This window comes from Coregonus clupeaformis, chromosome 17 (genome assembly GCF_020615455.1).
Source record: "Coregonus clupeaformis isolate EN_2021a chromosome 17, ASM2061545v1, whole genome shotgun sequence".
Classification (NCBI taxonomy): domain Eukaryota; kingdom Metazoa; phylum Chordata; class Actinopteri; order Salmoniformes; family Salmonidae; genus Coregonus; species Coregonus clupeaformis.
Window position 1 is genome coordinate 57,498,112 of NC_059208.1, and position 18,476 is coordinate 57,516,587.

At 45.3% G+C, this 18,476-nt stretch overlaps 1 protein-coding gene across 1 annotated transcript in view; it reads right to left on the minus strand.

Moving 5' to 3' along the window:
* Positions 1-18,476, minus strand: part of LOC121585807 (zinc finger transcription factor Trps1-like) — a 192,799-nt gene that overhangs the window by 44,413 nt on the left and 129,910 nt on the right. The gene's annotated exons all lie outside the window — the stretch shown is intronic.

Sequence of the window (18,476 nt, forward strand, 5' to 3'; positions counted from 1 at the left end):
CAAAGAGCTAGATTTTGGTCTCATCTGACCACAACACTTTCACCCAGTTCTCCTCTGAATCATTCAGATGTTCATTGGCAAACTTCAGACGGGCCTGTATATGTGCTTTCTTGAGCAGGGGGACCTTGCGGGCGCTGCAGGATTTCAGTCCTTCACGGCGTAGTGTGTTACCAATTGTTTTCTTGGTGACTATGGTCCCAGCTGCCTTGAGATCATTGACAAGATCCTCCCGTGTCGTTCTGGGCTGATTCCTCACCGTTCTCATGATCATTGCAACTCCACGAGGTGAGAACTTGCATGGAGCCCCAGGCCGAGGGAGATTGACAGTTATTTTGTGTTTCTTCCATTTGCGAATAATCGCACCAACTGTTGTCACCTTCTCACCAAGCTGCTTGGCGATGGTCTTGTAGCCCATTCCAGCCTTGTGTAGGTCTACAATCTTGTCCCTGACATCCTTGGAGAGCTCTTTGGTCTTGGCCATGGTGGAGAGTTTGGAATCTGATTGATTGATTGCTTCTGTGGACAGGTGTCTTTTATACAGGTAACAAGCTGAGATTAGGAGCACTCCCTTTAAGAGTGTGCTCCTAATCTCAGCTCGTTACCTGTATAAAATACACCTGGGAGCCAGAAATCTTTCTGATTGAGAGGGGGTCAAATACTTATTTCCCTCATTAAAATGCAAATCAATTTATAACATTTTTGACATGCTTCTTTCTGGATTTTTTGTTGTTGTTATTCTGTCTCTCACTGTTTAAATAAATCTACCATTAACATTATAGACTGATCTTTTCTTTGTCAGGGGGCAAACGTACACCATCAGCAGGGGATCAAATACTTTTTTCCCTCACTGTAACTCGGGGTCTTCCATTCCTGTGACGGTCCTCATGAGAGCCAGTTTCATCATAGCACTTGATGGTTTTTGCATGGCACACCTGTTAATTGAAATGCTTTCCAGGTGACTAACTCATGAAGCTGGTTGAGAGAATGACATGAGTGTGAAAAGCTGTCATCAAGGCAAAAGGTGGCTACTTTGAAAAATCTCAAATATATTTTGTTTAACACTTTTTTGGTTACTACTTGATTCCATATGTGTTATTTCATATTTTTGATGTCTTCACAATTATTCTACAATGTAGAAAATAGTAAAAATAAAGAAAAACCCTGGAATGAGTAGGTGTTTCCAAACGTTTGACTGGTACTGTATGTATGAACATACAGTGCTGTGGCGAGGTTGTTATTAAATTGCAATGGAAGCCAGTGCCACTCAAAGTTCAGCAAGGGCTCTTTCACAAAGGTTCTGATACAAAATTACAGGGATAGGAGTGTTAAATCAACCTTAAACAACAAATGACAGGAATAGGAGCGTTAAATGAACCTTAAACACCAAATTACAGGAATAGGAGCAAACACCAAACCAGAATTTTTTTCTTTTTTGAACGTTGGTGATCACACAACGCAGCCTCTGTTCCCCCTAATGCATATTGGTGATCTCACAACGCGGCCTCTGTTGCCCCTAATGCATATTGGTGATCTCACAACGCAGCCTCTGTTCCCCCTAATGCATATTGGTGATCTCACAACGCAGCCTCTGTTCCCCCTAATGCATATTGGTGATCTCACAACGCGGCCTCTGTTCCCCCTAATGCATATTGGTGATCTCACAACGCGGCCTCTGTTCCCCCTAATGCATATTGGTGATCTCACAACGCGGCCTCTGTTCCCACTAATGCATATTGGTGATCTCACAACGCAGCCTCTGTTCCCCCTAATGCATATTTTTATCCATTTTGAATTCAGGCTGTAACACAACAAAATGTGGATTAAGTCAAGGGGTATGAATACTTTCCGAAGGCTCTGTATATATTTATTTGACTAACTAAACTGATCTTAGTTGAGGAAAAATACCCCATGTATTAATAACAGACAAGCGTTATCATCATACATGAAATGTTAGTGATATCTGCAGCAGCTCCCATGTCTTTGAGACCCTCTTAAGCCTTCTGCTTTCTCTTATGTGGCCACATCAAGACATATGAAAGAGCACAGATCAAAGGAGAGTTGGGTATCTGGAGGAGGGACACAAGTCTATCATTAGATCCAAGATTCGTAGAGTATAACCCTACGAGCACAGAGCCATATATCAAACATATTTTATCAACAGCAGTAGTACAATAGCAGCAGTGTACATAAACCCATGTGAACCAGGATGCCGTACAGAGATAATAACACGAAAGCAGAGGCACTCTGGTTCAACATGACATAATGGACAGCTTATGTAAACCCCTATAATCAATTCCTGAATGGGAACAATGCCCTGTTCTTCCATTTAGCCCTTCAAACAAATGTTTTTTTCCCTTTCACCCTTTCACTAGTCTCAATGTATTCTGGGTCTCATCGTTATCTAGGCCTTCCTGTGATATGAAGGGTCCTTTTGACCGTCCAGTTCTGAGGAAGGAGGACATATCCTGGGAGGGTGACAGAGGAGTGTTGTTGGTACAATGGTTGTAACTCCTAACTGCGTCACCTGTCACCTTGTCTCACTGCCATCCCCTGTCACTCCTGTGTTGTGTGTGACACTCCAAAGACTGGGATATGTGGCACGGGCACAATATAATCTCACCTACGGGGACAACAGTTCCACTCCTCATTCTAGCATCTCTTAATCCCTTCTCTTAACATGTATGGACACAGAACTTAATCGAGCAGCTGACACAATTACATGAGACTTTTGTTCTGGGTTAACCGAGATTAGATAGAGGATTATTCACTGCCTGAGGTGATAGGTATGTTTAGGGGTAGAGCGGGGAGAGGGGGGAGAGGGAAGGGGGAAGGGAGTTTGGTTTCCTAATTGCTGGCCTCAATCGACTGAAAAATCTACTTCGCAAATTCAGTAGTGAATTATTCAGGCACTGTTGTAAATGCTATCATCTTTGTAGTTCTTATAACAAATAAATCCACAGCAAGGAGAGATGAGTATGTGACTTACTCTTTACATTTTTAAATTTTCTTATCAAAACATACAATAAGTTGCAGGTAAAAGTCCCAGGGCTTCATCACAGCACACTAGTGATCTTTTAGCCTGTGGCCAGTGAAGTAATGTTGTCAACAGAAGGAAAAGGCTTCTCTAAACTCTATGAGGAGACAGACACCCTGGGAACCGCCCAGAGGTAAACTCTGGCACACTTTAGTTGAAATAGTCTGTGGAAATGAGGACACAGTAACTTCAATTCACCTGAAGGGAAAACACACACACACACACACACACACACACACACACACACACACACCCACAGACACAGACACACACACACACACACACACACACACACCCACAGACACACACACACACACACACCCACAGACACACACACACACACACACACACACACACACAGACAGACATGCGGCGCGCACACACAGACATGGGCAAGCAAACACACACACACACACAGCCCTCATCGCTGACAGTTTCCCTCTGCCTGTCCACTGTAGACCATCCACTACATGAGCTGATGGAAACATTTACTGAGACAGTTTGTAGACACTTTGCAGCTGAGTGCACTGTCCTATTTTTTGTACAGACAGACAGACAGACAGAAAGAGAGAGAGACAGACAGAGAGAGAGACAGAGAGAGAGAGAAAGAGAAAGACAGAGACAGAGAGACATAGACAGAGACAGAGAGACAGAGACAGAGAGACAGAGACAGAGAGACAGAGACAGAGACAAAGACAGAGACAGAGACAGAGAGACATAGAGACAGAGACAGAGAGACAGAGAGACAGAGACACAGACAGAGACAGAGAGAGAGACAGAGAGACAGAGAGAGAGAGACAGAGACAGAGACAGAGACAGAGAGACAGAGACAGAGAGACAGAGAGACAGAGATAGAGAGACAGAGACAGAGACAGAGAGACAGAGAGACAGAGATAGAGACAGATACAGAGAGACAGAGAGACAGAGAGACAGAGACAGAGAGACAGAGAGACACAGAGACAGAGACAGAGAGACAGAGAGACAGAGACAGAGACAGAGAGACAGAGAGACAGAGAGACACAGAGACAGAGAGACAGAGACAGAGACAGAGAGACAGAGAGACAGAGACAGACAGAGACAGAGACAGAGAGACAGACAGAGACAGAGAGACAGAGAGACAGAGACAGAGACAGAGAGACAGAGACAGAGAGATAGAGACAGAGAGACAGAGACAGAGACAGATACAGAAACAGAGACAGAGACAGAGAGACAGAGACAGAGAGACAGAGAAGATATAATAAAGTTCATGTTTACAATAGTCCAGGCTCCTGGTGGCTCTGTTCAGTTTGTAAAGGTTAAATAATCCCTGAGGAGCTCAGTGGACCTAAAGAAACACAGTGCATGCATGAAATCCAATGGACCGCATTTATTGGATTACTGGAGAGGCAGTCATGGTTTCATGCAGGCAGTGACTCAGTCTAAACTGAACTAAACCACACATGCAGCACCATACTAGTCTCCCAGACAGACTCAGAAAAGACGACAGTACGTTGCACCTCATCTTCCTCAACACCATATCAATTTACCAGCCAGACTCAGGAATAGGCTGAGAGTTCACCATAATGTCTATCACTGTACTGTCTATCACCATACTGTCTATCACCATAATGTCTATCACTGTACTGTCTATCACCATACTGTCTATGATCGTACTGTCTATCACCATACTGTCTATCACCATACTGTCTATCACCGTACTGTCTATCACCATACTGTCTATCACCATACTGTCTATCACCATACTGTCTATGATCGTACTGTCTATCACCATACTGTCTATCACCATACTGTCTATCACCATACTGTCTATCACCATACTGTCTATCACCATACTGTCTATCACCATACTGTCTATGATCGTACTGTCTATCACCATACTGTCTATCACCGTACTGTCTATCACCATACTGTCTATCACCATACTGTCTATCACCATACTGTCTATCACCATACTGTCTATCACCGTACTGTCTATCACCATACTGTCTATCACCATACTGTCTATCACAGTACTGTCTATCACCATACTGTCTATCACTGTACTGTCTATCACCATAATGTCTATCACTGTACTGTCTATCACCATACTGTCTATGATCGTACTGTCTATTACCATACTGTATATCACCGTACTGTCTATTACCATACTGTCTATCACCGTACTGTCTATTACCATACTGTCTATCACCGTACTGTCTATTACCATACTGTATATCACCGTACTGTCTATCACTGTACTGTCTATCACCATAATGTCTATCACTGTACTGTCTATCACCATACTGTCTATGATCGTACTGTCTATCACCATACTGTATATCACCGTACTGTCTATCACCATACTGTCTATCACCGTACTGTCTATCACCATACTGTCTATCACCGTACTGTCTATCACAGTACTGTCTATCACCATACTGTCTATCACCATATTGTCTATCACCATACTGTCTATCACCGTACTGTCTATCACCATACTGTCTATCACCGTACTGTCTATCACCATACTGTCTATCACCATACTGTCTATCACCATACTGTCTATCACCGTACTGTCTATCACCATACTGTCTATCACCATATTGTCTATCACCATACTGTCTATCACCATACTGTCTATCACAGTACTGTCTATCACCGTACTGTCTATCACCGTACTGTCTATCACCATGCCTTCTGTTAGCAACACAAATAACATTAAAAAGGGGACAGAGCACGCCCCTCTCTCTCACGTGACAATCACTGGACCTCAACCGCAAAGCTGAGTCTACTGAACTGGGAAAATTCAGTTAGTCGGCCCCCTATGGGTTTAAATAGGGAAATGTAGCTAGTTCGGGGCAATTTAGCCATTGTATTAGTAACCATCAAAAAGAAGAGAGGCTCCCAACTGCTTGATATTATCTACTAAGGCCCTATTCGCACGGGACTAGTATTACTATAGAACGTCGGTTATGTAATTATTACCCCAGCATGTCAGTTTTTCCAGTGGACAATTCGGACGGGATAAAGTTTTACCAAACTGCCCCTGTAATTCTTTTTTTGCCCCCTAATTCATAATTGACCATTATGACGGAAGCCTGGAGGCTCTTCTAGGCGTGAAGATATTTCAAATTTCAAATAACCTAATATTGGTCTAATGGCCTTCAGTTTGGAGAAAGTCCAAATAATAATGCATGTCAATAAGAACCATGAACTGTAACCTACGTAGACATTTAATTACCTGACGGATTTGGCAATTTATCAATTCATTGGCACAATATTGTCTACTTCATCTTTTAAAAGAGAAATATGGCACTAGGAAAGTTGATATATGAAGAAAAAATAAACATTTCATTCATCTGCAGGCTACGTGCATAGCACTTTGTTTTAAACATTAAATTGTTCCCATGTTCTTACCCAAACTGGGCGCAGCACCTGTTAAACTCTGTAATATCCCTCAAAACACAGGGATGATGATTCGCACGGGATAAGTATTATCAAAGGACCTTGGAGTTTGCCGAAAAACAGCAGGTTTTTAGGGCTGGGATAATAACCTTCCTGCCAAGTATAAATTACTGAAATGGCAGATTCGGACGGGACTAAAATTACAGATGTAGGGATTTGTGCCCGCGCACATAATTATATTACCTGAGCTCCCCCAGTAAAACGTATCCCGTCTGGCACCCTATTCCCTATATAGTGCACCACAGGTCTCTGGACAAAAGTAGTGCACTACATAGGGAATAGGGTGCCATTTGGGATGTGCCCTCCTATCCTTCACTCTGAATCTGGAAGTGGTATCTTAGCTTTATCGTCTCTGTGAACGAGGCAATTTATCGTTTCCCAAAACCTCAAATTAACCAAAATAAGACAAACCAAAAAATTAACCAGAATAAGACAAACATTTTTCAGAGGGGAGGCTGTAGTGAAAAGTTTAATTTCACTTTAAGAAACAGAGTTGGTGCCCGGCAACGAGACAGAGGAAGTTAGTGTTGAGCCCTGCTATAAGTCTTAATTGCTTAGCAACCTTGGACAAGTAAGTCCTCCAAATGAGGGGATAAAGAGAGAGAGGGAGAGTGAATTTATTTCCCTCCCAACCAAGGACAGAGGGAAATGCAATTGTGCCTAATTTGGATGATTAGGGTGTTTTCGGACAGAGGGGATAATGAGTGGAACTTTATTGTATTAAATCCTCCTCTAAACGACTGGAATAGGAGAACAGGCACTTCGGCCATGAGGCCCTCACCTTCATCAGTCGTCTGAGTATAAACGAAGCCTCGCCAAATAACTTAACAGAGCCAATTAAAGTCCCCCTGATACAGAGGGAGGTGAGCCGGTCGGCAGAAGAGAAATTCAGGCCGGGAGAAGGAGGTTACGGAGGGAGGCAAGCAGGTCGGCAGAACAGCCATTCTGGCTGGGAGGTGGTTTTGGAGGGAGATGAGCCGGTCCACAGAAAAGCCATTCTGCCCGGGAGGAGCTGGTTTCAGAGGGAGGGGAGCCGGTCGGTAGAAGAGCCATTCTGGCCGGGAGGAGATTAATTCAGAGGGAGAGGGAAGCAGGTTAGCAGGAAAGCCATTCTGGCCAGGAGGGAGGCGATTTGAGGTGGGCTGGGTGGGGGGGGGGGGATATAAAGAGAGAGAACGAGAGAGAGAGAGATAGAGGGTTGGAGAGAAAGAGAGGGTTCACAAAGCTGTGAACGATCTGAGAGACAAGGCAAGAAGGGCCTTCTACGCCATCAAAAGGAACATAACATTTGACATACCAATTAGGATCTGGCAAAAAAAAAACTTGAATCAGTTATAGAACCCATTGCCCTTTATGGTTGTGAGGTTTGGGGTCCACTCACCAACCAATAATTCACAAAATGGGACAAACACCAAATTGAGATTCTGCATGCAGAATTCAGAAAAAATATCCTCTGTGTACAACGTAAAACACCAAATAATGCATGCAGAGCAGATACCCGCTAATTATCAAAATCCAGAAAACAGCCATTAAATTCCACAACCACATAAAAGGAAGCAATTCCCAAACCTTCCATAACAAAGCCATTACCTACAGAGAGATTAACCTGGAGAAGAGTCCCCTAAGCAAGCTGGTCCTGGGGCTCTGTTCACAAACACAAACAGACCCCACAGAGCCCCAAGACAGCAACACAATTCGACCCAATCATCATGAGAAAACAAAAAGATAATTTCTTGAGACATTGGAAAGAATTAACAAAAAAAAAACAGAGCAAACTAGAATGCTATTTGGCCATAAACAGAGAGTACACAGTGGCAGAATACCTGACCACTGTGACTGACCCAAAGTTAAGGAAAGATTATGTAGAGATTAAGTGAGCATAGCCTTGCTATTGAGAGGCCGCCGTAGGCAGACCTGGCTCTCAAGAGAAGACAGGCTATGTTCACACTGCCCACAAAATGAGGTGGAAACTGAGCTGCACTTCCTAACCTCCTGCCAAATGTATGACCATATTAGAGACACATATTTCCCTCAGATTACACAGACCCACAAAGAATTAAAAAAACAAATCCAATTTTGATAAACTCCCATATCTATTAGGTGAAATACCACAGTGTGCCATCACAGCAGCAAAATGTGTGACCTGTTGCCACAAGAAAAGGGCAACAAGTGAAGAACAAACACCATTGTAAATACAACCCATATTTATACCCATATTTATGTTTATTTATTTTCCCTTTTTTACTTTAACTATTTGCACTTCGTTACAACACTGTATATAGACATACTATGACATTTGAAATGTCTTTATTCTTTTGGAACTTTTGTGAGTGTAATGTTTACTGTTCATTTCTGATTGTTTATTTCACTTTTGTTTATTATCTATTTCACTTGCTTTGGTAATGTAAACATATGTTTCCCATGCCAATAAAGCCCTTTGAATTGAATTGAGAGAGAGGGTTAGAGAGAGAGAGAGAGAGAGAGAGAGTGAGGGAAAGAGGGTTAGAGAGAGAGAGGGTTAGAGAGAGAGAGAGAGAGAGAGAGAAGGTTTGAGAGAGGGAGAGAGAGACGTTTTGAGAGAGAGAGAGAGAGAGAGAGAGAGTAGGAAGGAGAGGGTTGGAGAGAGAGAGAGAGAGAGTGAGGGAGAGAGGGTTAGAGAGAGATAGAGGGAGAGGGAGAGCGGGTTAGAGAGAGAGAGAGAGTGAGGGTTAGAGAAAGAGAGAGAGAGATGGTTAGAGAGAGAGAGAGAGAGAGAGAGAGAGAGAGAGAGAGAGAGAGAGAGAGAGAGAGAGAGAGAGAGAGAGAGAGAGAGAGAGAGAGAGAGAGAGAGTTGAGAGAGAGAGGGTTAGAGAGAGAGAGAGAGAAGGTTTGAGAGAGGGAGAGAGAGACAGTTTGAGAGAGGGAGAGAGAAAGAAGGTTTGAGAGAGGGAGAGAGAGAGAAGGTTTGAGAGAGAGAGAGAGAGAGTAGGAAGGAGAGAGGGTTGGAGAGAGAGAGAGAGAGAGAGTGAGGGAGAGAGGGTTAGAGAGAGATAGAGGGAGAGGGAGAGCGGGTTAGAGAGAGAGAGAGAGAGGGTTAGAGAAAGAGAGAGAGAGATGGTTAGAGAGAGAGAGGGTTAGAGAGAGGGAGAGAGAGAGAAGGTTAGAGAGAGGGAGAGAGAGAGAGAGAAGGTTTGAGAGAGAGGGAGAGAGAGAGAAGGTTAGAGATAGGGAGAGAGAGAAGGTTAGAGAGAGGGAGAGAGAGAAGGTTTGAGAGAGGGAGAGAGAGAAGGTTAGAGAGAGGGAGGGAGAGAGAAGGTTTGATAGAGGGAGGGAGCGATAATGTTTGAAAGAGGGAGAGAGAGAGAAGGTTTGAGAGAGGGAGAGAGACGGTTTGAGAGAGAGGGAGAGAGAGAGAAGGTTAGAGATAGGGAGAGAGAGAAGGTTAGAGAGAGGGAGAGAGAGAAGGTTTGAGAGAGGGAGAGAGAGACAGTTTGAGAGAGGGAGAGAGAAAGAAGGTTTGAGAGAGGGAGAGAGAGAGAAGGTTTGAGAGAGGGAGAGAGAGAGAAGGTTTGAGAGAGGGAGAGAGAGAAGATTTGAGTGAGGGAGAGAGCGAAGGTTAGAGAGAGGGAGAGACATAAAGTTTAGAGAGAGGGAGAGAGAGAGGTTAAAGAGGGAGAGAGAGAGAAAGTTAGAGAGAGGGAGAGAGAGAGAAGGTTAGAGAGAGAGAGAAAAGGTTAGAGAGAGAGAGAAATGTAGAGAGAGGGAGAGAGAGAGAAGGTTAGAGGGAGAGAGAGAAGGTTAGAGAGAGGGAGAGAGAGAAGGTTTGAGAGAGGGAGAGAGAGAGAAGGTTTGAAAGAGGGAGAGAGAGAGAAAGTTTGAGAGAGGGAGAGAGAGGCGGTTTGAGAGAGGGAGAGAGAAAGGAGGTTTGAGAGGGAGAGAGAGAAAATGTTTGAGAGAGGGAGAGAGAGAGAGAAGGTTTGATAGAGGGAGAGAGAGAGAAGGTTTGAGAGAGGAGAGAGAGAAGGTTTGAGAGAGAGAGAAAAGGTTAGAGAGAGGGAGAGAGAGAGAGGTTAGAGAGAGGGAGAGAGACAGAAGGTTTGAGAGAGGGAGAGAGAGAGAAGGTTTGAGAGAGGGAGAGAGAGAAGGTTTGAGAGAGGGAGAGAGAGAGTATGTTTGAGAGAGGGAGAGAGAGCAAAGGTTAGAGAGAGGAGAGAGAGAGGGAGAGAAGGTTAGAGAGAGGGAGAGAGATGTTAGAGAGAGGGAGAGAGAGAGAAAGTTTGAGAGAGGGAGAGAGAGCGAAGGTTAGAGAGAGGAGAGAGAGAGAGGGAGAGAGAGAGAAGGTTAGAGAGAGAGAGAAGGTTAGAGAGAGGGAGAGAGAGAGAGAAGGTTAGAGAGAGGGAGAGAGAGAAGGTTTGAGAGAGGGAGAGAGAAAGAAGGTGTGAGAGAGGGAGAGAGAGAAAGTTTGAGAGAGGGAGAGAGAGAAGGTTTGAGAGGGAGAGAGAGAAGGTTTGACAGAGGGAGAGAGAGAAGGTTTGAGAGAGGGAGAATGAGAGAAGGTTTGAGAGCAGGAGAGAGAGAGAGAGAAGGTTTGAGAGCAGGAGAGAGAGCGAAAAGGAGAGAGACAGAAAAAAGAGGAAGATGCAATAGTTTCGGAAGTCTGTCTGGTATTTTCCAGTTTTCCGTGTTCACCTTGACCCACATGACCTCCCCAGCACCACTCATTTCCCCGAACCTCGACCCTTCCTTTCCAGCGCACTAACGCAGGCACACAGGTCACAGAGAGCATTATTGGGAAGGACTCACAATCTATTTCAGGATTACACACAGACAGATACAGACACACACACATGCACGCGTGCACACACACAGAACAACAAACTAAAGAGTAGCAAATCATCCGAAAAGAATCCACAAGGATGCGTGGGAAAAAAATAAATACTTTATTTTCTTCTAATATTCTTTTGAACATGAGAGACTACATTAATGTATTCAACACTTTAGATAAATTGTACCACTGCAGGGTAAGTGAGTGATCTAAATAGTCCTCTCACACATTCACTGTATTCACAGTACATGGTTTCCGAGATTGCGTGTCATGTGCAGCTTAAATGTGGATGGATACTTATCCGGTACATCTTTGATCCCCAGTCAGTCACCCATGTGTGGTTGGCCTATCATTCCACATCCATCCCTCTCAGTGTTGCTATCATTCCACATCCATCCCTCTCAGTGTTGCTATCATTCCACATCCATCCCTCTCAGAGCACTAGCTCGCCACAGTGTTGCTATCATTCCACATCCATCCTTCTCAGTGTTGCTATCATTCCACATCCATCCCTATCAGTGTTGCTATCATTCCACATCCATCCCTATCAGTGTTGCTATCATTCCACATCCATCCCTATCAGTGTTGCTATCATTCCACATCCATCCCTCTCAGTGTTGCTATCACTCCACATCCATCCCTATCAGTGTTGCTATCATTCCACATCCATCCCTATCAGTGTTGCTATCATTCCACATCCATCCCTATCAGTGTTGCTATCATTCCACATCCATCCCTATCTGTGTTGCTAGCCGTTGACTCCCTTCCCTTCCTTTCCCTACTCATTTAGATCTCCCCACATGGACACTTTGACATATTGGAATGAGTGTGCATAGAGTTACATATCTAAACCCTACCGCTCTGTTGTGTAACATGGGTAAGGCATTACAGTAGGGTGTTTGTTCATGAGAGCGAAGCTGGTAGGGGGCGAGAGGAGGAGGGGAGGAGAGGGGGAGAGGAGGAGGGGAGGAGAGGGGGGAGGAGAGGAGGAGAGGAGGAGAGGAGGAGGGGGGGAGAGGAGGAGAGGAGGAGAGGGATGAGAGGAGGAGGAGAGGAGAGGAGGAGAGGAGGAGCGGGCGAGAGGAGGAGGGGAGGAGATGAGGAGAGGGAGGAGAGGAGGAGAGGAGAGGAGGAGAGGGGGAGAGGAGGAGAGGAGGAGAGGAGGAGAGGAGGAGGAGAGGGGGAGGGGAGGAGAGGAGGAGAGGAGGAGAGGGGGAGGAGAGGAGGAGGGGAGGAGAGGATGAGAAGAGAAGTGAAGGAGGGGAGGAGAGGAGTAGGGGAGGAGAGGAAGAGAGGAGGGGTGAAGTTCATGGTTCTGGGTGAGCAGTAGGCTCTCTCTCCCTCAGGAGGGGATGCTGTACGCTGTACATACACTACCATTAAAAAGTTTGGGGTCACTTAGAAATGTCCTTGTTTTCCATGAAAACATACATGAAATGAGTTTGAATTGGAAATATAGCAAAATGCATAGGTTATGTAGTCATTGACAAGGTTAGAAATAATGATTTTTAATAACTGTGTCCTTCAAACTTTGCTTTCGTCTAAGAATCCTCCATTTGCAGCAATTACAGCCTTGCAGACCTTTGGCATTCTAGTTGTCAATTTGTTGAGGTAATCTGAATAGATTTCACCCCATGCTTCCTGAAGCACCTCCCACAAGTTGGATTGGCTTGATGGGCACTTCTTACATACCATACGGTCAAGCTGCTCCCACAACAGCTCAATAGGGTTGAGATCCGGTGACTGTGCTGGCCACTCCATTATAGACAGAATACCAGCTGACTGCTTCTTCCCTAAATAGTTATTGCATAGTTTGGAGCTGTGCTTTGGGTCATTGTCCTGTTGTAGGAGGAAAATGGCTCCAATCAAGCGCCGTCCTCAGGGTATGGCATGGCATTGCAAAATGGAGTGATAGCCTTCCTTCTTCAAGATCCCTTTTACCCTGTACAAATCTCCCACTTTACCACCACCAAAGCACCCCCAGACCATCACATTGCCTCCACCATGCTTGACAGATGGCATCAAGCACTCATCCAGCATCTTTTCATTTGGTCTGCGTCTCACAAATGTTCTTCTTTGTGATCCGAACACCACAAACTTCGATTTGTCTGTCCATAACACTTTTTTTCCAATCTTCCTCTGTCCAGTGTCTGTTATTTTGCCCATCTTAATCTTTTTTTTTTATTGGCCAGTCTGAGATATGGCTTTTTCTTTGCAACTCTGCCTAGAAGGTCAGCATCCCGGAGTCGCCTCTTCACTGTTGACGTTGAGACTGGTGTTTATGGGTATTATGGGTATTATTTAATGAAGCTGCCATTTGAGGACCAATGAGGCGTCTGTTTCTCAAACTAGACACTCTAATGTATTTGTCCTCTTGCTCAGTTGTGCACCGGGGCTTCCCACTGCTCTTTCTATTCTGGTTAGATACATTTTGCGCTGTTCTGTGAAGGTAGTAGTTCCCAGCTTTGTACGAGATCTTCAGTTTCTTGGCAATTTCTCGCATGGAATAGCTTTCATTTCTCAGAACAAGAATAGACTGACGAGTTTCAGAAGAAAGTTATTTGTTTCTGGACATTTTGAGCCTGTAATCGAACCCACAATTGCTGATGCTCCAGATACTCAACTAGTCTCAAGAAGGCCAGTTTTATTGCTTCTTTAATCAGCACAACAGTTTTCAGCTGTGCTAACATAATTGCAAAAGGGTTTTCTAATGATCAATTAGCCTTTTAAAATGATAAACTTGGATTAGCAAACACAATGTGCCATTGGAACACAGGACTGATGGTTGCTGATAATGGGCCTCTGTGCGCCTATGTAGATATTCCATAAAAAATCCAGCTACAATAACCATTTCCAACATTAACAATGTCTACACTGTATTTCTGATCAATTTCATGTTATTTTAATGGCCAAAAAAATAGCTTTTCTTTCGAAAACAAGGACATTTCTAAGTGACCCCAAACTTTTGAACGGTAGTGTACATGCCTACATTCCTCTACATTTTTCATACGTATGTATGAGTGGAGCCAGACCCATGGTGTTTGAACAGGCCTGCAGGTTGTGTCCAGGGACTGCTTATTTTTAATAGGCAGAGAGCAGAGCAGAGCATTGGCCCTAGTACCCATTCCATCTGGACCTGGAGAAGCGCTGAGCGTGTGTGTGTGTGTGTGGGGGGTGTTTATGTGTGTTACGCTGCCTAAGCCTGGATCCCACTTCTCCTGCCCTCTGGCTAATTGAATGGCTAGCCTGTTACCAATTTTCACTACCTCTAATATCTAAAGATACCCCCCCACCCCTATTGAGCCCTCCAACCCCTCTAGAACAATTTAAGCGTTTCCTGCCACCGCACCCTTCCCCCTTCTCTCCCCAAACAGTGACTCTTTGTTGACCCCCCTGTTAGCGAGCATGCTCACAGGACAAGCTTAATTAGCCCTCCAATTCCTTAAATATGGTTGCACGTAACACACACATGCACACACACACACACGCACGGACACACACACGCACAGACACACACACATTTCATTAATGGGGTTACTGTAAATCTCCGTGGAGGGTGCAGTCAGAGGGGGGCAGACTGACTGGGGGCTAGCGTCTGGTGACATTCAGTCTGCTTTTAATGAGGTGGAGTCAAAGTCAAACACAATCATTCTCAGTAAGTACAATGACTGTGCAGGTGTGTATGTGGGGGAGGAGGGTGGGGTTTCAGGTGTGTGCGTGTGTGTGTGTGTGTGTGTGTGTGTGTGTGTGTGTGTGTGTGTGTGTGTGTGTGTGTATGTGTGTGTGTGTGGGTGTGTATGTGTGTGTGTGTGTGTGTGTGTGTGTGTGTGTGTGTGTGTGTGTGTTTCCTTTCTATTCCACAGTTGCACCGTATTATGCCTCTGTAAATCCGATCTTGTTCCACATCTATAACTGAATCTACTTCATTCACCACACTGTTACCCCGGCTGTCATTTCCATGGTAACTGTCAGGTGAAACACCAAGTCCACCTAGACAACCACGTTTTCACTGCTCATATTTGTTGTTGTGGTCTGATTGAACATATGGAGATGGACAGAGACAACAGGGCTGATTGAACATATGGAGATGGACAGAGACAACAGGGCTGATTGAACATATGGAGATGGATAGAGACAACAGGGCTGATTGAACATATGGAGATGGACAGAGACAACAGGGCTGATTGAACATATGGAGATGGACAGAGACAACAGGGCTGATTGAACATATGGAGATGGACAGAGACAACAGGGCTGATTGAACATATTGAGATGGACAGAGACAACAGGGCTGATTGAACATATTGAGATGGACAGAGACAACAGGGCTGATTGAACATATGGAGATGGACGAGACAACAGGGCTGATTGAACATATGGAGATGGACAGACACAACAGGGCTGATTGAACATATGGAGATGGACAGAGACAACATGGCTGATTGAACATATGAAGATGGACAGAGACAACAGGGCTGATTGAACATATGAAAATGGACAAAGACAACAGGGCTGATTGAACATATGGCGATGGACAGAGACAACAGGGCTGATTGAACATATGGAGATGGACAGAGACAACATGGCTGATTGAACATATGAAGATGGACAGAGACAACAGGGCTGATTGAACATATGAAAATGGACAAAGACAACAGGGCTGATTGAACATATGGAGATGGACAGAGACAACAGGGCTGATTGAACATATGGAGATGGACAGAGACAACAGGGCTGATTGAACATATGGAGATGGACAGAGACAATAGGGAACACTCTTTCAACATTGTTCCACACTAATTGGCTGTAAGAAAGTTATTCTCCCCCAAAAAATAATTAGGGCTTGTAGAATTCCAATTCAACCTAGCAGTGAACCCAGCCTCCAGCAGAGTTACCCTGCTAACTGTGACAATCCAACCTAGCAGTGAACCCAGCCTCCAGCAGAGTTACCCTGCTAACTGTGACAATTCCCTGCTGTAGGAGCTGGGGCTGAGGCTGGAGGAACAGTGATTGCAATGTGGCTCCAGTTGTTGTATTATTACAAACACACACACACACACACACACACACACACACACACACACACACACTGAGAGCAATGTGCAATGGTTAGCTGCTGGCTGCCCTTCAACCCTTCCCTTGACTGACACTAGGAGATCAAACCTGCCATCAACACACACGCAGACAAATAGCACAGGTTTAAGGAGAAAACTGATAGCCGTGTGTGTGTGTGTGTGTGTGTGTGTGTGTGTGTGTGCATGCATGCACCCAATGCGTGCATGTTTGTGTGTGAGTGTGGTTGGGTGTGTGGTTGGGTGTATGGGTCTGAGATAGACTGTGGGAAAATTGGGTGATTATCTAATTAAAAAAGGTGTTCATAGCACTGGAATTCATGTTTGTCTACCTGCTATTATAAAAACAGAGACAATACATTGATAAATAAACAACTACACTCTACCAAAATACGTGTTGTGTTTATTTACAGGGACATAATCAACCTAACTTTACCCATCAACCCATTCTGTAGAACAGTAGGTCAATACAGCTTCTTGGTTTACACTAAACCCCCACCGGGGGGCTTTTCACACCTACCGTATAGATACTGGAGCTATGCATTTAAAATGACTGGAGCTCCCTGTGTGTACTTGGTCTGGTGCTCCAGTCTGCCAATATCTAGCTAGGCCAGCGTTTCCCAAAATTCGGTCCTGGGGACCCCAAGTGGTGCATATTTTTGTTTTTTTGCCCAGGACTGAGTTTGGGAAACGCTGACCTAGGCTAACCAGACCACCAGAGACAACAGGGAGTCAGGCCAGGCTAGGGATAATGAGTCCGGGATGGGTAGCAGACATGTTGGAGAACACCCCCTCAACACCCAGAGAAGAGGAGGTGTGAGCAAGGAGGGAAGAAGCATCTGTGACGAATACAACACGAAGTAACACGGGAAGACTATTTCTACCTCTCTCTCTGGGTCCAGGGGACAGGCCTGAGTCTTGGAGCTCATCTCATGTTACACACATGTACACGCGCACACACAATTCGATCTAGAGGTCTCTCCACTCGATAGGCTACACAGAACGCTCTCACAAGCCCTGTGCAGCCTATCGAGTGGAGAGAATCCCATTCCATCTCCAGTGTTCCAAGAAGCTCCTCCTCCTATGTTCTTTAGGTGGGGCAATGATCAGACCGTACCCACGTGAGGAGAATCAACATTCCATCGCCGTTCCATTTGTTTTATACCGTTGCCATCGGAGAATCTACTCTACACAGACTCCTGTCTAGATAGTGCAGTGACTGTGAAACAAGCTCGGGACCGGAGGTTTGAAGGAAACACCACAGGGGACATAACAGGGGACATCTGAAATTCCAGAGAAGGGAATGCTTTCTAATACATATTTTGACCATGCATGGGAGCTTAGTGCACATGGTAACAGATGTTATTTCCTTTCACTTATTTTCTTTATTTTTTCTTCTATTCTATTCATTCTAGGTTCCACAATCCAGCTAGGTCCGTCATGTGTTAGTACCATCGTAGTGGCTACACCACAGCACCAACCCTCCTGCCCGACGTGGCTGGGATGGATACAGGAAACAGCACCAACCCTCCTGCCTGACGTGGCTGGGATGGATACAGGAAACAGCACCAACCCTCCTGCCTGACGTGGCTGGGATGGATACAGGAAACAGCACCAACCCTCCTGCCTGACGTGGCTGGGATGGATACAGGAAACAGCACCAACCCTCCTGCCTGACGTGGCTGGGATGGATACAGGAAACAGCACCAACCCTCCTGCCTGACGTGGCTGGGATGGATACAGGAAACAGCACCAACCCTCCTGCCTGACGTGGCTGGGATGGATACAGGAAACAGCACCAACCCTCCTGCCTGACGTGGCTGGGATGGATACAGGAAACAGTACCAACCCTCCTGCCCGACGTGGCTGGGATGGATACAGGAAACAGCACCAACCCTCCTGCCTGACGTGGCTGGGATGGATACAGGAAACAGCACCAACCCTCCTACCTGACGTGGCTGGGATGGATACAGGAAACAGCACCAACCCTCCTGCCTGACGTGGCTGGGATGGATACAGGAAACAGCACCAACCCTCCTGCCTGACGTGGCTGGGATGGATACAGAAACAGCACCAACCCTCCTGCCTGACGTGGCTGGGATGGATACAGGAAACAGCACCA